Raw genomic sequence first — 20,857 nt, forward strand, 5'->3', positions numbered from 1 at the left:
CAATTAGGGTTTACTTTCTAGGTTGCTCTAGTTTGCTTATTTGCATTTTAGGATCTTGCACACACACAAGGTCTGCACACACACTACCTTTACAATACAACTTGGCTATTCGTGGAGGTGGAAATCACCAAAGCGGGGGTTTGACTAAGGCAAAACCCTATATAGCCGCCCACCATACCCTTTTCAGATATAAGTGCAGGTTTCGAGATTCGGACGATGCCGCAAGTTGCAGATCCGAGAAAAGCAGGCCGAGACAGAACTCCATACCAAATTTCAGAGCAAAAGACTAGGACAGGGGCGTGGGGCGCCCTGGTCCTACCAGGATAGGGGCGCTGGGTGCCCTGGTCCCTCTGTCAGACAATAGTTTTCAGCATTTTTGACAGCTTTTCAGGTAGCAAAACAGTAGTTTCCGGAGCAGTTTCAAGGGCAGAATCAGGACAGTGGCGCCCGCACCCCCATCCCGAACATTTTCACTCAGATTTTAACTCTGGGTATGCATTTTCATTATTGTCTTGTCCTTGTGTTTATAGCTTTCCATTGTTTAAGTTCAATTCTGCAATCTCGTTATTAGTTCATACTTGCACTTTGGGGTTAGGGATTGAACTTGCATCATTTTATCTTTCAATTACAACAAAGGAATAGAAATCCTAATAGGTAGCCCATGGCTCTCTCTTCCACAAAAGGGAGTAGCCAATTTTGTGATACCTCTAGGCTCTTTCGTATTCCACAAGTGTGTGGTTGAAAGTGAGATTAGGGCATGTTTGCTTAGTTTCATTTTTTCCCCCACACATTTTGGTGAACCCGGCGTGAACTCCAATCTTCTCTAATCCTGATTTATGTTTTCAAATTTGAGTATTTATGCTATTTCAAATTCAAATTTGTATTTACAAGTTTTAGTTTCTTCAAAGATTCAAAAATCTAGAGGAAATTTTTGCTAAAACCCTATTTTTTCAATTCAAAGTTGAACTTGTGGATAGCTTAATTGGGATCAATAATTTCAAATCTGATTTAGGAACTCATTTGAATCATAAATTTCATTTTCTAAATCTACATTCTAAGTGCTTACATTGGTTAAAATCAAACATTTCCTTCTATTTTGCATGTGTTATCATTTGAAAGAGGAAAATTGTTGTCATGATGCATTCATTTCATAGATGTGATAATGGGTTAGCTTCCCTTGTTTCAATTTTTCCTTCTCCTAAAGAACCTCCCCCCATCTATAACAACATTTTAGTGCCCAAAAGAGTTTCTACCAATCCCTTTGAGACTCTCCCATGCTCTGAGGATGAATACTTTAAGAGTGATCTTGACAATTCTCCTAAAATGTGCCCTTCCTATTTAGCTATCCTAGGGGAAGAGAATGATATCATAAACACCTTTCTTAATGTTACTTCACCTTCCCTACATGATGCCTCTCTAAGTGAAAAGGCATTGATGGACATTGACTTATTTTCTCCTAAAGGTGGTCCTTCCAATGGGGGCATGTTAGTGCAACAAGAGGTTATGAACACTTCTTTCAAAGATCTCCTTCCTAAGCATGAATCTTTGGAGAAATATGTTCATGTTTCTCCTAAAAAACACTCCCTTCATGAGGATCCTTTTGTGGAAGTAGATGACATGATCCCTACATTCCCTAGTGATGGCATTTCCTTTTCCAACAAAATTCCCACTAGAGATGATGAATTAATGATAAATGCTTACCCTTCTCCTAAAGTTTGTCTTACCCATAAGCATCCCTTAGAGAAAGAAGATGAAATAATAAGCAATTTCCTTAATTCTCTCTCCCCTAAAGATCATATTGAACATATTTTGAGGAAAGAGGATGAGTTTAACACATCTATTGATACTTTCCCTCCTAAGGATGAGGAATTAATAAACAATGTTATCTCCTCTCCCGAAATTGACAATACTTCAAACACTCCTTTCAACCACTTCACTATTTGGGATGAACCATTAGAAGAAGGTGTAGATTATTCTCTACCCCATGAGAGAACCCTAGCCAAAGGGGATGAAATCAAGATTGAAAACTCCCTTAATAGTTTCTCACCTTCCTTGAATCTCAATTATTCTCCCTCTAAAAATAAAGCATCTCCCTCTCCTCAACTTGGTTCTACTCATAAGGATACCCTAGTTCAAAGCAAGATGGTTAACATCTTTTTCAAAGATCTCCCTCTCAAAAGTGAGACTTAGAGAGTAATGTTGATCCTTCTCCTAGAGAGTTTATTCCCCATGTAGATCCTTTGATGATACAGGATGATATGACCTTTCCTAGTATTACTCTACCTACTAGAACATCAATGCCTACCCCTTGTCTCTCTCCTAAAATTGATTTAATCCATGATGAGATTTTAGTGCAAGAGAAGACTATCAACAATTCTTCCAACACTTTTGTTCATTCCCCTAAACCATCCTCAATCAATTTGATACATGTGAATGAAACACCTAACAAACCTCTCTTCACTATCCAAGGTGCTTGTCCTTCTCAAAATTCTCAACCTTTAAATAAGCCTATCTTAGTGGTTCAAGGTGGTTATGCTAATGATTCTTTTTGCAGTCCTAACAAACCTATTATTACTGTGCAAGGAGGTTATTCTACTAAGAGCCCTTATGAGTATGCTAAGAAACTGACTAGAGAGAGTTATAATGTGGTTGCTCATACCTATAATACTAGAAATAATAGGCAGCCTAATCCTCCTCCTGTTACTCCAATTTCTCTTCCTAATCCTCAACCAATTCTTCCGCAAGCTCCATGTATTTCACAAGTTCTTGGTAAGGAATATGATCTCATAGAACAACTTAAAGCTACCCCTACTAAGATATCCCTTTGGGATTTGATCCAAACTTCTTCTGCTCATCATGGAATGTTACAAGATGCCTTGAAATATTTGAATGTTCCTCCACCTAATACTTCTAGTAATATAGTGTCTTTGGTTAACTCTGTGATGAATCCTAAAGGTCAAATTGTGTTCACACAAGATGAGCTGCCTACTAGTGAAATTCAACATCAATATGATCCCTTGATGATTGTGGTTATCATAAATGACACTGCTATAAGATGAACACTGGTAGATAATGGTTCTAGCCTTAATGTGTGTAGCATTAATCTATTGCATAAGATGAATGTGGATACATCCCTTATTGAGCCCGACTCTCGTCCCATTCGAGGCTTTGATAATGTGGCTAAGTCTTCATTAGGTATTATCACCTTACCCATCACAGTGGGACCTGTTACTTTGCCTACTCCTATCCATGTTATGTCGGGAAATCTAACATACAACTTGTTATTAGGGAGACCTTGGATTCATAGTATGCAAGCTGTCCCCTCTACATTGCATAGACAAGTTAAATTTCTTTATAATAATAAGACATATACCTTGATAGGTGATAATAATTTTCAAGCTTGTTTGCAAACATCTACTTCCAAAGGGAGTTCTTCTAAGCCTTCCTCTTCTAGTGATGACTCGTTAAACAAGATACCTATGGATGAATCATCACCCTCTGATAATCAAAATTCTTTGGATGAGTCTGAAGTTCCTGAAGAAGATTCTTCTCAACTTGAATCTACACATGAAAAGGCTTTTGATCCTGAGAGGGTTCTTGCAGAAGATGATTGGGGATCTCTTGATTTCAATCCCACCTTTGTAGGTGAGTATAGGGTTCCACCTAGAGAGTTTAAAGTTAAAAAGAAGGAAGAAACTAGAGATCAATCTGTCTTACCTGAACCTATGAGCAATAATTTTGTGGCTGCTTCTCAAAATTCTTCTCCTCACATCTCTAATTCTGAAGAATTTGATTCTTTGTCTTATGAAAAACCACCTTCTCTTTCTAAAATGGCTAATCGTTATGATCGTGGTTTTCATATTTTGGCTAAAAGTGGCTATAGTGGAAATGGTTGTGGCGCAAATGAACAAGGAATTAAAGTTCCTTTAGAACATAACATGCATGAATATTCATTTGGACTTGGATATAATCTTTCTAAGCCCACCAAAGCATCTAAAAGACCATCTCTAAATGTGAATGCTATATTTAGTAGTGATGATGATCTCACTTCAACTAAATCATCTTCTACTTCTATCAACTCTCATTCCCCTCATAAGGAAATCTTGGCGATGAACAAATCTCTTTATGACTCCCCTCAAATTTCTAAATCCACTTATGAATCTTTATCTCCTATTCATCATAAAGTCCTTTCCTCTAGGGATAAGGCTCTAATAAATTACACTCATCCCTCTTCTAAGATTTCTTGTGACTTTTCTTCTTCAATTTTTATCACTTTATACATGTTTTTGATCTCACTTATAGTTGAGAATTTAGCATGTCCTATTCAAACACCTCATTCAATCTATCATGTCTTTAAATAACATTAATGGCTATTATGTTGCTCATCATTATGTGACATTGGTAGCTCATTTACTGGGGGCTCATTGTCATTCATGATGGTACAATTTCAAGTGCAATCATATTTTTGAAGCAACATAATAGCCTAATTTTTCTATGTTATCTCTTGTTCCTATGGGGTAATAGTGTGGAAATACTAATCATCTTTGCTTTAGAATTCTCTTTTCCTAGATATGGGAGAAGATGTGTATTCTCTTTCTTATCCTACCCACTTCTTGTGAGGAGCATTTTACATACACTAATGTCTTGCTTGCATGAACTCATGTGAGTATGTAGTACATTTTGTTTATGTCTAAATCTCTCCCTAGAAGATTGTGTAAGTCCTTCATCCTTGGGAGGCAATGATCTTTTCTTATTTTTATCTAAGGATCCACTTTTTCCTATTTCGTGGATGGTGTGAACTTTATTACTTGATGTTATTCCTTGTATGCATTTGTTGTTGTTTGTTCAAGGATTCTCTCTTACAAGAGGTGTAAGTCCTTGACTACAACCTCTTTTGCACTTGGTAAAATACATCCATAATGAATTCACTCTCCCAATTGGGTTAAAAAGAGCGTCATCCTTCATTAAGAAGCACTTTCACCTCGCAAAAGAAGGAAGTATTGCATTCTTATTCTCTTCTTTGTCTTATTCTAGAAGATGTTATATTTGTCTAAGACAATTCCTCTCGGGGATAGGTGTCTTTTGTACAAAGATCTCTTCTCCTCTAAGGATCTCCTTTACACATACTACAAGATATCCCTTTTCAACTATCTTATCCTTGCTTAAAGAGTGCAAAACTCTCTTGCTTGGATCTATGACATTGTTGCATTTTTGGGGTATCTTCTTTTGTGATGAAGGTAGGTATCCTTGTTCTACTTTGCTTATGACATAAACATTACACTTTTTGAGCAATGGGTCATTCTTGGAGCCAGAGCACAGACTCTTAGAGCGAGATGTCTCCATTTTTCTTTTAGGCAAGGTGATTATTCTTGGAACCAGAGCACAGACTCTTAGAGTGAGATGCCATGCTTTTGTACTATACATATACAGGTTGTAGCATACTCGGGCATAGACTCCTATGAGGTGCTTCTAACCTCACTTACACACACATGCACGAGGGTGAGTGGAACTAGCGGCATAAGGCTAGACTTTCTCACTCTCCTCCCTTACATGGATCACCTAGATAGACTCTAGGGGCGAGTTTTCCATGTCCTTTTTCCCATGGATCACCTAGACAAGATCTAGGGGCGAGAATTCCATGTTTTCTCTCTCACTATTCTTCTCATGGATCACCAATGTGTGTATTCATGCTTTTTTCCTTTCTTTTCTTCTCTTTGCATTTTTTTCCATTTACATCCTTCATCTTGTGTTAGAGAACTCTCAAATCCTCACACTCTTTGTTGTGTTGGAATTGAGATTTAGTCCTCTTTCTTACTAAATGATTCTCCATTAGTTTTTGATCTCATATCAAATCTTCTTGTGAGCATTTGTCATCAATATTCTTTAACAATTCGAAGTGGTAAACATGATACCCTGTTTCAACTCACTAAAATTAGCAAGCCGAAACAGGGGGGGCATATAGCTACCCTCAAATTTTCATCACCTTACTTAGTAAGAATTAGGTGATTTTGTGATCTAACATGTGGTTTTGTAGGTTGTGATTCCTAACTGTGTACTGCAGATACCACTGGGGGCTTCGTTCGACAGACTTATGGATATATCCTTTTTCAAATAATGTTTACTTTTCTGTACTTTAGCTTGCATATGCATGTAGTGTTCATATGACCGCTAAAGTGGGGGCTAAATGTAGCATCATAAATTGTACGCACTTGCTAGGGTGGTACAATTTCACACCTAGTTTAGCACCCGCCTTGGCGCATTTTGCATTTTGCATTGCATTTCCCCTTTAGCACTTAATTAATTAAATTAATTAGGTCTAAGGTCCTATTTTATCATCTCCCATATCATAAAGTTGGGTCCTTTTCATTAAAGTGTGCCCCTGTCATTTTATTCTTCCAATACATCATTTAATCAAAAACCCTAATTAAGTCCTATTTTGAGCTTGGGGGCTTGATTTTAGGGGTCAAAACATCTTGAAATCACTTGTAACTTCGAGATTCTCTCTAAAATCATCATATCCGACGGCCCTAAAAATTTGATGAAAAGTTGTCGGGACCATGGCGCCCGGAGTGCACATGGTCTCGGACATTTTTCCCCAAATTTTAGGAGCACAATCCAATCATAAAATAAAGCTTAACCCCAAGAAATTGGCGGGAGATTCAATCTCTAGGTCGGCCAAAAGTTGAAATTAAGACCTAGGGTTTCATATATAAGAGCTCTCTTTCTTCATTGGAAAGGATCCGAATTTTGGTTTTGAGGGACCTTCTATGCAGGGAAAGGGCAGATCTTTCAAGACTTCAACAACATTCAACATCCATCCTTCAAGCATTCATTAATTTCATTCATCCACTTAGGGCTTTGAAGACATTGAAGAGCAATAGGGGATCACTGACTGAAGATTGGCTTGTACCCCTCCCTTGGGGTTGGGTATGATTTCATGTTGTTTTCATGTCTTTGCATAAGCCTCATTATATAATTTGTATTCATGCTTTAGATCACTTTGCATCTTGATTTGGAGCATTTACATTATCATTTACAAGCAATTAGGGTTTACTTTCTAGGTTGCTCTAGTTTGCTTACTTGCATTTTAGGATCTTGCACACACACAAGGTCTGCACACACACTACCTTTACAATACAACTTGGCTATTCGTGGAGGTGGAAATCACCAAAGCGGGGGTTTGACTAAGGCAAAACCCTATATAGCCGCCCACCATACCCTTTTTAGATATAAGTGCAGGTTTTGGGATTCGGACGACGTCGCAAGTTGCAGATCCGGGAAAAGCAGGCCGAGACAGAACTCCATACCAAATTTCAGAGCAAAAGACCAGGATAGGGGCGTGGGGCGCCCTGGTCCTGCCAAGACAAGGGCGCTGGGTGCCCTGGTCCCTCTGTCAGACAGCAGTTTTTAGCATTTTTGACAGCTTTTCAGGTTGCAAAACAACAGTTTTTAGAGCAGTTTCAGGGGTAGAATCAGGACAGTGGCGCCCGCGCCCCCGTCCCAAACATTTTCACTTAGATTTTAACTCTAGGTATGCATTTGCATTCTTGTCTTGTCCTTGTGTTTACAGCTTTCCATTGTTTAAGTTCAATTCTGCAATCTCGTTATTAGTTCATACTTGCACTTTGGGGTTAGGGATTGAACTTGCATCATTTTATCTTTCAATTAAAACAAAGGAATAGAAATCCTAATAGGTAGCCTGTGGCTCTCTCTTCCACAAAAGGGAGTAGCCAATTGTGTGATACCTCTAGGCTCTTTCATATTCCACAAGTGTGTGGTTGAAAGTGAGATTAGGGCATGTTTGCTTAGTTTCATTTTTTCCCCCACACAATAACAAGTAAGTTGTTAAGAACCCTTCTACCGGCTTATGCAATCTGAGTCTCTGCAATCAATGAATTGAGGTTTGTACCTAATATGTCAGTTTCTTTAGATGCTACTATTGGTAAGCTACATGCATTTGAGTTAAGTAACTTTGATAACAGTGGATGTTTGGTAAATAAAGTTGAATCTGCATTTAGTTCTTTTCATCTTGATGAATCTAATGATTACAATGAAAGAAAGTACAAGTACTCTGAAGGAGATCACAGTGGAGCAAGTGAAAGATTTCGTAAGAACATGGAAGAAGTACACAAAGTGTATGAGGAAATCAGAAAGCAGGAAGAGTTTGAAGCACTATTAGCCAGAAGGTTACTGAGAGGCAAAGGTAAGTATAAAGGAAAACTACCTTTGAAATGTTTCAATTGTGATAAAATAGGACATATGGCTTCTAACTGTCCTGACAAAGATTCTACTGAAAAGAGAGATTACTGAGATGACAGACAGAAAGATAATCATTACAGAGGACACCGAGACTTCAGAAGAAGAGATAGAAAGACATGCTTAATAGCCGATGAGGAATCCAATGATGATAAATTAGATGAAACTGATATAGAGGAATTAGTTTATGTGGCTATCAAAGATGGATCAGATGAAGAAAGGTATGAAGAAAAAGCCCTAATATCTCACATAAATACTAATGATTTCTGGATCATACATAGTGGATGCTCACATCATATGACAGGTGATAAACACAAGTTTGTTATGTTAGAAGATTATAATGGAGGCTATGTAAGATTTGGTAATGATGCACCATGTCTAGTAAGAGGTAAAGGATCTATAACACTTCTTGACAATGCAAGATGCAATGATGTTGATTGGGTTGAAGGTTTGAAATACAATTTGTTGAGTGTAGCATAGCTAAACAGTACATGTTACCGATAGAATTTCAGAAATGAATTGTCAAAGTTCATGACAAGCATGGAAAGTTAGCTACTACAGGGACACAAACAAAAGGTAATACATTTCACCTTGACTCATCTCAGAACAAGTGTCTGTATGCAAAGATAGATGATACCTAGTTATGGCATAAAAGGTTTTGTCATGTAAATTTTGATAATTTGATCAAAATAAGTAAGAAGCACCGAGTAAGAGGTCTACTGAGTCTTGAAAAACCTGAGAATTCTATGTGTCGAGGATGTCAGATGGGTAAAATGACAAGATCAAGCTTTACAAGTAAGTCTTACACCTCTAAGGGAATATTAGATCTTGTGCATACTGATCTTTGTGGTCCTATGAAAGTTCAGAGTTATTATGGTGATAAATATTTCATATTATTTGTGGATGATTAATCAAGGATGATGTCAGTAATGTTTTTAAAAGAAAAATTAGAAGCTTTTCAAATGTTTAAATGGTACAAGGCAAGAGTTGAAAATGAAATAGGAAGACAACTGAAATGTCTTAGATCAGATAGAGGAGGAGAGTTCACATCTGATGAGTTCAACTTATTCTGCAATGATCATGGTATTAAAAGATAAGTCTTTGCACTGAGAACTCCACAACAAAATGGAATTGCTGAGAGAAGAAATAGTTCTATTGTGGATTGTGCCAGAACCCTGATGATTGAAAAGAAAGTGCCACAAACATTTTGGAGGGAAGCAATAAGCACAACAGTTTACACCCTGAACCGAGTACAACTGAAAAAAGGTACTTTGAAGACACCATATGAAATCTGGTATGACAAGAAACCTAATGTAAGTTATTTTAAAATCTTTGGAAGTAGATGCTATGTACACAAAGATGATAAAAATGGCAAGTTTGATCCGAAAAGTGAAGAAGGAACATTTCTAGGTTATTCTTCTAGAAGCAAAGCATTTAAATGTCTGATCAAATCATCTAACAAAATAGTAGAAAGTACAAATGTGAAAATTGATGAATTTGTAGAAAGAAATGATGAAGGAAATTCCAAGGAACCAGAAGACTATGATGAATTTGTCTATGTTCAACCGACAAGTCCTATCGAGAAAATTGTTGAAGAAAATGAAGAGAGTATCTAGTTACCGAGTGATGAAGAAGATCATACAGAGCCTACTGAGCCTGTATTAGCCAAGTATGTCAGAAGACATCATGCACCAAGTCAAATTATAGGAGATAAGGATGATCCAGTGATGACAAGGAACAAACTGAGACAGAAGACATTTTGTGAAAGTGACAGAAAATCTCTTAATCGAGTGGACTTAACAGTCTTATGTGTAAAACCCTCTAGCAAGGTGACATTTTGATTGAGTGTTTGAAATCCTTTAACAAGGTCACTTCTAACAAGGTGAAGATCTTAACAGATCTGAGGGAAATCCCTTAATCGGGTCACATCTAGCAATGTGTTTGTAATCTTTAATAGGATTTTCTTTTAACCGAGCATACTCTAGAAGAGTATATTTCTTAGTGGATCTGAAAGCCCATAGTGGTTTTTCCCTATTTGGGTTTCCACGTTAAATCTGGTGTTATGAGGTTTATGATGTTTATATGCTTTTGAGTTTGCATGTTTAGCGGTTTTGGTTATATTACTAAAATATATGTTACCGAGGTTGAATCTGATGTTTTTATGGAAGATTAAGTTTGTATGATTCACCCTCCCCCTCTCATCTTGTTGGCTATTGGATCTGTACTTACATTAAGTATCAGAACTATCATTTAGGACCTATGTTGTTTTGAAATTGTTGAATAAAATCATTTGCTAATTGTTGAAAAGAAGTAATAGAATAGGAAGGCAAAGAGAAATGTCATTGTAAAGCCTTATCTCTCAATGTTCAAGTAAACAATTTTGCAAGCAATCTTTGATCATAAGAAAAGTCAGTACACAAGGTTTGAAATGTTTTGACATGTGTTAAAGGATAACCTTTTCCATTATAGAGTTCTAATTGAGAGACTTTAACATGTTTAGGAGGGACACCCCTAACAATATCAAGAGAAAGTGGGCTCGCAACATCAAATGTGGGCACCCTAAACTTAGTCTGACTCATAGAAGCGATTTGTTGTTGCAATAATGACACAGTTTGAGCAAGATTATTATTGGTTGCTTTAGTTGAAGAATTTATGTTAGACATGTTTGATTGAGAAGGTGGTGTAACGTTGTTGAAAGAAGGCATTGATTGAGAATAAAGTGGAGGAACACTATGGTAACTAGGCATAGGAGATGATTGAGTAGGGAATGGGATACTAAAAGGAGGAATATAATGATTAGATGGATTTCCCCCTTGCATCACATTTATTGGTTGAGAGACAAGAGTAAAACTTATTGAAGGCATGGGTAAGGATGAAGGGTTGATTGATGAAGAGGGATTTCCCCCATGACTAATGGTTGTAGGTATGACATTTTGAGTTGATGTATTCATTATGTTTGAAGTAAAAGTAGGAATGCTAGCCATTAGAGTGGTCAAAGGAATAGATTGATTTATTTTTGTAGAAGGTTGTGAATAACCTAAGTTCTCATCACAACTCTTTATAGGCATGAGATTAGAATCAACAATATGAGCAATGCCATGCAATATATCAATTCTATTCTAATCACTTTGAATAATGTGTTTTAGGCCTTCAATTAATGGAAGAGCTTCACTATTAGGGTATTCTTGGGACATCTGTTATTGAAAGTTGTCAAATTCATTATCCAATTTTGAAAGTTGATCTATAGATACTCTAGTCAAAGCTTCTTCTTCATCATTGGAATCATTAATTGGATAAATAGAGATATTATTAGGATGGAAAGAATTGGCATTATCTTCATTGAAAAAGTTGTTAGACAGCTCACGTAACCAGAGGACAACTGAGAGGGAGGGGGTGAATCACTTGTTAACAAATTACAAAACTTTAAGCATTCAAAACCTTATTGCCGAAACACATTAACTCAATACCGGAAAGTATAAACCAAATACCAAAATAGCAAATATGGAAATTAAGCATAAACATAAATCACAGAATAGTTACCATTCATCCATAACATGACACTAGGATTTGTACATAGAAAATCTGGTAAAGGAAAAAACCACTGTGGGAAGCTTACCCATAGTCAAATGATACTTTTGTAGTAAGTATGTGATTCCAAAATGAGGGGCGTGCACATGCAGGAAGGCCAACAAACTAGAACACACTTCTCATCACAAAAGGAGCCTCACTAACTACAAAATAAATCCAAACTACAATCCGAAAAGAAGAGTGAACTGCAAAAATAGCATCTCCTATGCTTGAGTATAGTTCTGGTTAAGCTCAGTACCGAAGGTCTTAAACCTCTCTTACAAACCCAATGCGATCACCTATGATCAACCAAAACCTCTGCATATGATTAGAGAATTATCACACACAGATCATTACCATAACCATGAACCATAATCCATAATCCATGATCTATAAAGAGATCTTACATCATATATACCAACCCAGGACCTAAACAATTAAGTCGGCCACCTAAAAGATAATACATTAAATTCATTACATAAACTCACAATCCAATGATCATCCAAGTCATTTTGGGACCAAAACAATATAAACCAATCAATAAATTCATCTGATAATGCATCAGGAGCATCCACCAACACGTTACATAAATCAGTCCATAACCAAACAAAATAAGACCAGACCCAAAATAGGTCACCATAAACCAAATCCAACAACACAGATCAATGGGAACATGAACAAGATAATCAACAGCATCCCGAAAGCCATCTAGAAGTCACACCAACACCATTTATTAATTACATCAAAATATCTTCGACAAATCTCTACCATTAAAACCCTTACCGGTGACCAAAAAGGCTTACTATATCCAATGATAGCATCTGAGTCATCAAATCTCAAACCAACTGATCACGATATGCATCAAGAACACATGAATGACATATTCAAACCAATTCCACAAACCAAATTATACCGGAGCATACCATTTCATAATCATAATCCAACCACTCTACCGGAACCTATTGGAAATCGGTAAACAACCAAAACAATTGGTGTCGCCATCAATGATAAAACATCAATGCAACACATAATGAATTCCTCCAAATTGCCAACAATCTTCCCCTTTAGCATTGATGGAAACACTAGATGTGAAAAACATCCAAGTGCCAAGAAATGCCAAACAAGTCTCCCCTAATTAAAGACAGCCAACAATCTCCCACAAAATGATATTGCAATGAAGTTCTGAACCAAACTCCCCCTGTGAATGATATCTTCGTTAATCTTTGATCTCTCCCCCTTATGAATATATCTCTCCCTTATTTTTTTCCCTTTATGTTTTTCACAATAATATCTCTCCCCCTTTGACATCAATGCCAAAAATCTAACATAAATATCAAAGATAAGTCATAAGTCTTTTGAACTACATAGCTGACTACTCCCCCTAAGTAGTAGCACTACCACATCAATCCAGAATGAATAATAGCTCTAATAATGCATGTTGGATTGATGCCAATCAGCATCGCTTAGGTCTCTACCGGAGGGGTAGAAACCCCCGATCTATCTCTGAACTACTCAAATGATTCCTTAGGCAAAGGTTTGGTGAAAATGTTTGCAATCTGCTCTTTAGTGTTCACATAAAATAGTATGACTTCATTCGCTTCCACCTTCTCCTTCAAAAAGTTATACTTGATAGATATGTTCTTAGTCTTCGAATGAAATACCAGATTCTTTGATATATCAATAGTAGTAGAGTTATCACAGTGAATAACTACCGATTCATTACAATCCACCCTTATATCCTTCAACATTTTCTTCATCCATAGAACTTGTGTATAGTTAGTAGCAGCAACAACATACTCAACTTCAGTAGTAGATAAAGAAGTACATGACTGCTTCTTGTTGACCCACGAAACAAGTTTCTTTCTGAGAAAGAAAGCTCCACTGGATGTGTTCTTCTGGTCATCAACATCTCTAGCTAAATTTGCATGTGTATATGTACATAGTGTAAAGTCATCATATTTAGGATACCACAAACCACATTCAGTTGTTCCCTACAAATACCTAAAAAATCCTTTTCACTGCACTCTCATGATTCTCTCTAGGATCACTCTAATATCTTGATACAATACAAACTGCATTCATTATATCCGGTCTAGTCTGAGTCAAATATAACAAAGCTCCAATCATAGACTTGTACCTTGTAGGATTTACCGGAGCTGATTCATCTTTCTTTGTTAATTTCTCACTTGTAACCATAGGAGTACCAACCGGTTTAGAATTTTTCAAACCAAATTTCTTCAACAATTCTCTAGCATACTTAGTTTGACAGATGAAAATACCTTTATCAGTCTGAGTAATATGCAAACCTAAGAAAAAATTCATTTCCCCAATCATAGACATCTCAAATTCATTCTTCATATTGTTAGAGAATTCCATACACAACTTATCTTCACCTCCAAAAATGATATCATCAACAAAGACTTCAACTATCAATATGTCATCATCAATGATCTTAAAATATAAATTACTCTCAGCATTAACTTTAGTGAAACCAAGCTTCAAAAGATATTTATCTAGTCTTGCATACCAAGCTCTAGGGGCTTGTTTCAATCCATATAAAGCTTTCTTTAACCTGCAAACCATGTTATTGTCATCTAAAAGTGAAAATCCATCAGGTTGCTCAATATAACTTCCTCTTCAAGGTCTCCATTCAAGAAAGCACACTTAACATCCATCTGATAAACCTTGTAGTTCTTATGTGCAGCATAAGCAAGAAATAATCTCACAGCTTCAATCCTAGCTACTGGTGCAAAGGTTTCATCATAATCAATTCCTTCCTTTTGAGAATATCCTTTACAAACCAATCTAGCATTATTCCTCACAACTTGTCCATCTTCATTCAATTTATTCCTAAAAACCCATTTAATTCCAATAACATTCTTATTTTTAGGTCAAGGAACTAAAGTCCATGTATTATTCTTTTCTATTTGATCTAATTTTTCTTCCATAGCTTTCATCCAACATTCATCTTTACATGCTTCAATTATTGATGCTAGTTCAGCTTGAGAAATTAAACATACCTCATCAGTTGTCAACCTTCTTCTTGTCATCACTCCTTTGTTCTTGTCTCCAATTATCTGATCTTCTGAATGATTCAACCTTACATAATTAGGAGTCTTCTATTTCTTGTTCCTCTGCTCTAATCTTTAGTTGCTGTTGAATTTTCTGATACTGCCGAAGTAACTAGTTCAACATTTTGTTCCAGTGTAGGTGCTACCGGTTCAATTATGATCATTTCCACTATTGGTTCTCTCTCATAAGCTCTGATTTGACTTATGTTCTGCTCATCCACCTTGACATTATTGCTCTCCACAATTCTCTGCAATCTTTTGTTATAACATCTATATCCTTTGCTTTCATTAGAATAACCAAGAAATATCCCTTTGTCAAATCTAGGATCAAATTTTCTAATGGAATCATCTCTTTTGATATAATATTTACTACCAAATATTCTAAATTACTTAACTATAGGTGTATGACCAAGCCATAACTCATAAGGTGTCTTACCGATATTTCCTTTGATATGAACTTTGTTGAATGTGTATACCGTCATGCTCATAGCTTCTCTCCAATAGATATGAGACAGATTTACTTCCATCATCATATTTCTAGCTACATCCAAGATAGTTCTATTCTTCCTTTCCACAACTCCATTTTGTTGAGGTGTCTAGGGTGCAAATAACTGTCTTCTTATCTCATTTTTCTCACAATAACTGTTAAATTTGCCGGATGTGAATTCTCCACCTTGATCTGACCTTAAGCATCTAATCTTTAATCTTGTCTCTATCTCAACTTTAGCTTTAAAGGTCTTAAACTTTTCAAATGCTTCAGATTTCTCCCTTAGAAAAGTAACCCACATCATTCTAGAATAGTCATCAATGATTAGCATAAAATATCTATCACCCTGAAATTTTTTTATTCTAGCAGGACCACACAAATCAGTATGAATAAGATCAAGAACATCATTAGATTTATCTTGTATACTCTTAAAAGAAGTTTTGACTTTCTTTCTCATTTGACATTCCTTACATATAGGATTAAAGGGCTTTACAGTCTTAGGTATATCTCTAACTGCCTTAGTAGAACTGATCTTTACAATGCAATCAAAATTCACATGACATGACCTCTTTTGCCATAGCCAACTTTCATCAATCTTTGCAATCAAACATGTCTTCTCACCAGAGTTCAAATGAAATATATTACCTTTAGTCTGAGTACCGGTTGCAATCTCCAATCTAGATCTGTTGATAATCTTGCATTTTCCATCATTGGAATGTAATTGAAATCCTTTATCCACCAACTGTCCTACACTCAAAATATTATGCCTTAAACCTTCAACATAATAAACATTATCAATGTTGTGCTTACCATCCAATGATATAGTTCCTCTTCCCTTGATCATTTGTGCTTTGTCATCTCCAAATCTAACCAAACCACCATCAAATTCTTGCAAACATAAAAACTTCATTTTTTCTCTTGTCATATGATGTGAACATCCACTATCAATTACCCATTCATCCTTATCTTCAACTTTAGTAACAAGGGCCTTCTCTTCAGGTATCGGATCATCTTTCTTGATAGCCAAGAATACCCATTCTTTTCCATTGCCGGATCCACTAGCAGAATCTTGTGTCGGTTCATCAGCAAAATTAGTCACACCTTCCTCATCAACATAGTAGCATGATTTGTCTTTGTTTCTCCCGTACTTATGTTTATTCTGATATTCATGGTTAGGCCTAAAATATCTTCTATCTCTTTCCTCAAATCTTGAATTCCTTTCAGGACATCTAGATGCAAAATGACATATATTATTACATGCAAAACATTTAAAAGGTGATTTTCCTTCATACTTACTTCCTGTTGGACCTTTAGGTACTCTTCTAGAAAATAAGGCTTCAAGTTGCTCAAACTCTTCATCTTATTTCTTCATATCCTCTAGTTTCTTCGCATATAAAGTTTTCCAATCACTCTTGCTGGTAGATGATGTAGATGCATGAAAAGCAGGTTTAAATTTTGTAGCTCTAGAAGGTCCAAATTCCCCAAACTCAAAAATAGATAACTTTCCAACCAAGGTATCCCTATTAACAGAGGTGTTTGCCATAGTTCTTAGCTCATTAATTGTAGTAACCTTCATCTTATAAGCTAGTGGCAAAGCTCTCAATACTTTAGAAACTATTTCATCTTCGCTCAGAGATCCACACAACATTGAATTCCCATGACAGTTTCATTGACTCTTTCCATAAAAGTAATCCTTTCATCTTCTTCCATCTTCAGGTTCTCATATCTCACCCGGTAGCCATCAAGCTTAGCAATTTTAACAGTACGGTCACTTTCATACAAAATCTCCAATTTATCCCATATAGCCTTTGCAGTTGATTTGTCAGTTAGCCCCATTATTTGTTGATCAGAAAGTGCACACAAAAGGGCTTCTCTAGCTCTATAATCATTCTCAAACTCCTTATCCAAGTTTTCTAGAGGAGGATTGCCAGACGCCGAATTAAAAGGTGTAACTCCTTTCTCAATGATCTCTCAAATTTAATTTTCAAGACATCTCAGATGAGTCTCCATTTAGATCTTCCATACCCTGTAATTTGTTCCATCAAGCCTAGCAATTTCTCTCTGGAAAATAGCTACAGATGTACTTGATGAACTTGAACTATTAGATGTCATAGGATCTTCATCAAGTGGTTAAGCTTCTACAAAGAAGACCAGGCTCTAATACCAATAGTTAGATAACTCAAATAACTGTAGGACAACTAAGAGGGGGGGTGAATCAGTTGTCAATAGACTACAGAACTTTAAGCATTCAAAACCTTATTACCAGAACACATAAACTCAATACCAAAAAGTATAAACCAAATACTAGAATAGCAGATATAGAAATTATGCATAAACATAAATCACAGAATAGTTACCAATCATCCATAACAGAATGACACCGAGATTTGTACATGGAAAACCCGGTAAAGGGAAAAACCGCGGTGGGAAGCCTACCCACAGTCAGATGATACTTCTGCAGTAAGTATGTGATTATAAAATGAGGGGTCTGCACATGCAGAAAGGCCAAAATCCTAGAGTGCACTTCTCATCACAAAAGGAGCCTCACTAACTACAAAAGAAATCTAGACTACAATCTAGAAAGAAGAGCGAGCTACAAAAATAGCATCTCCTATGTTTGAGTACAGTTTCGGTTAAGCTAAGTGCCAGAGGTCTTAAACCTCTCTTACAAACCCAATTCAATCACCTATGATCGATCAAAACCTTTGCATATGATTACAACATTATTTGCACACAAATCATTACCATAACCATTAACCATAATCCATAATCCATGATCTACAAAGAGGTCTTACATCATATATATACCAACTCGAGACGTAAACAATTAGGTTGGCCACCTAAAAGATAATACATTAAATTCATTACATAAACCTACAATCCAATGATCATCCAAGTCGGCCTAGGACCAAAACAATATAAACCAATCAATAAATTCATCTGGTAACGAATCGGAAGAATCCACCAACACATTACATAAACCAGCCCATAACCTAGCAGAATAAGACCAGACCCAAAATAGGTCGCCATAAACCAAATCTAACAACAAAGATCAATAGGAACACGAACAAGATAATCAATAGCATCCTGAAAGCCATCTAGAAGCTGCACAGAAACCACTTATCAAGTGCATCAAAAGATCTTCAACAAAGCTCTGCCTTAAAACTCTTACTGGTGACCAAAAAAGCTTACTAGATCAAATGATAGCATCTGAGTTATCAAATCCCAAACCAACTGATCATGATACACATCAGGAACACATGAATGGCAAATCCAAACCAATTACACAAACCAAAGTATACCGGAGCATACCGGATCATAATCATAATCCAACCACTCTATCGAAACCTACCAGAAACTGGTAAATAACCAAAACAACTGGTGTTGCCATGAATGACAAAACATCAATGCAACACATAATCAATTCCTCCAAATTGCCAACAGAAGTCACCCAAATTAGGCTTCATCCCCTTGGTAATTAAACCTTGGGAAGCCTTAATTCTAATGCTTCGTCTAACGGGGATAGTGTAAGCAGGACTAATAGTGGTAAAACTCATGCACTAGAGGGAATATTTGAATTTGGAATTTGAATGTTGGGTATAAAGTTTGCAAAATTCAAAGAATTTATGATTATACAACTTGAACTTTATTGAAAGAAAGAATGACATAATTTTCTAAGTAAATATATGAGAAAAGGAAATTCAAATTTTAAAATTAGGGACAATGGGATACCACTCAATTTGAAAATTAAAATCTATCAAAATTTGAATTTTTAAAATTAGGTCGGGTTATAATTAACCACTTAATTTCAAATTTTTCCTTGAAAGTTGTGATGTTAAAATTGGGAAGTATTTTTTATTTTAGAGAGATCAAATTTCAAGAAAATCAACCAATTTTCTAGATTTAAGCAATTAAATATAGTCATAACAGTCTCCCGAAATTTTGGTAAAAAATTTAGGGACCATGTTGAAAGTGCACACGGTCCTCCCAAATTTTTTGGAAATTTTCAGGGATGAAAGTTACAATGATTTTAAAGCTAACCCCAAAAAACTAGTTGATTTTACGAAGTTTAGATAGGTGAAATTGAGGCTTGAATGTGAAAATAGGACCCTATTAGGGTTTTGAAAAAGATAAGAAATTGAAAGGTAAATTTGAAAAAGGTCAAACCTAATGGATAAGGCCACCTTAAATAATGTTTAGAAAACTGAGATTGATTGAAATTGATTGAAATTTGTACAAAATCCAATTAATTTTGAAAATTAGAGTTTTAAGACCTAACCGTTGAATTTTATTTTGGAAAAGGGAGGGAAATTGAAGATTTGAATTTTAAACAAGAAGACAAATTTGAAAATAGTCCTAAATCTGATAATTAAATGTAAATTCAATTTTTGCACAAGTTCAAGTTGATTTTTGAAAATTAGGGTTTTGACAACTAACCACTTAATTTTGTAAATTTGAATTTGCGAATTGAACAAGACAATGAAGAAATTGAATTTGACAAGCAATACAATTTTCAGATCTAAAACAATACATAGCAATTTTTTACAAGACACAAGTTCAATTCTATTTTTTGAAAACTAGGGTTTTGATTGAATGAACCACTAAGTTTTGTAATTTTGCAAAAAAAATAAACTTGTAAATGAAAAAAATGCAATAATATGAAATGTCAAGCATGTAAGACATTGGGTTCACCAAAATTTAATGGTGGTGAAAAGGGGTGATGAAGAAATCAAGAGGAAAGTTTTTCTCTCCTCAAGATGAGTGAAAGTTTCACAAAAGATTCTCCTTAACATTTTCACGCACATTACATTTAAAAGAGGGGGATATATCACTAGATCCAATCTCAAGAGAGATTGAATGCCAAGTGAATTGATAATGAATTTGGAAAGTAAAAGTAACCCCTTTAGAATGCAATAGGTTGAATTATGTGATTTAAGATCAAGTGTAAATATGACAAAGAAATGGTTGTAACTTGAGATAGAAATGCAGGATGAAGCTGTGCACCTGGAATTAGCAGTAAAATGTCGAGAGGAAGCTCCCCTGCAAATTTGAGCAAAAGTTGTCGTCACAATGTTGAAAGTGCACAAGTCCTCCGAAAAATCCGTGTGACAAAAAGGGTTTTTTTGCCTCTAAAAATGAAGTCCAAATCTGCAAATACAGCTGCGCAATTACAACCTACACACAGGAAAGAGAGAAAATGTTGTTTGGATTGGGGGTTTGCCTTTAGGTCAAACCCCAGTTTTGGAATTAACCAAATGATGAAAAGTACTTGCAAATAATGAAAGTAAATGACTGAAATGGAATTCACCTCTAGAGAGGGTACAATTGAAATGTTGATAGAGTTGTTTGAAGGATATGTGGAATTGAATGTCATAAGAGATCTCCTCTTCAATGGTTGAATTGTTGACTTGAATGCAACACCTAGCCTTGAAAGAAGACTTGAGAATGCTCAATGCTTGAATGCTTTATTTCGCTT

This window comes from Cryptomeria japonica, chromosome 2 (genome assembly GCF_030272615.1).
Source record: "Cryptomeria japonica chromosome 2, Sugi_1.0, whole genome shotgun sequence".
Lineage (NCBI taxonomy): Eukaryota > Viridiplantae > Streptophyta > Pinopsida > Cupressales > Cupressaceae > Cryptomeria > Cryptomeria japonica.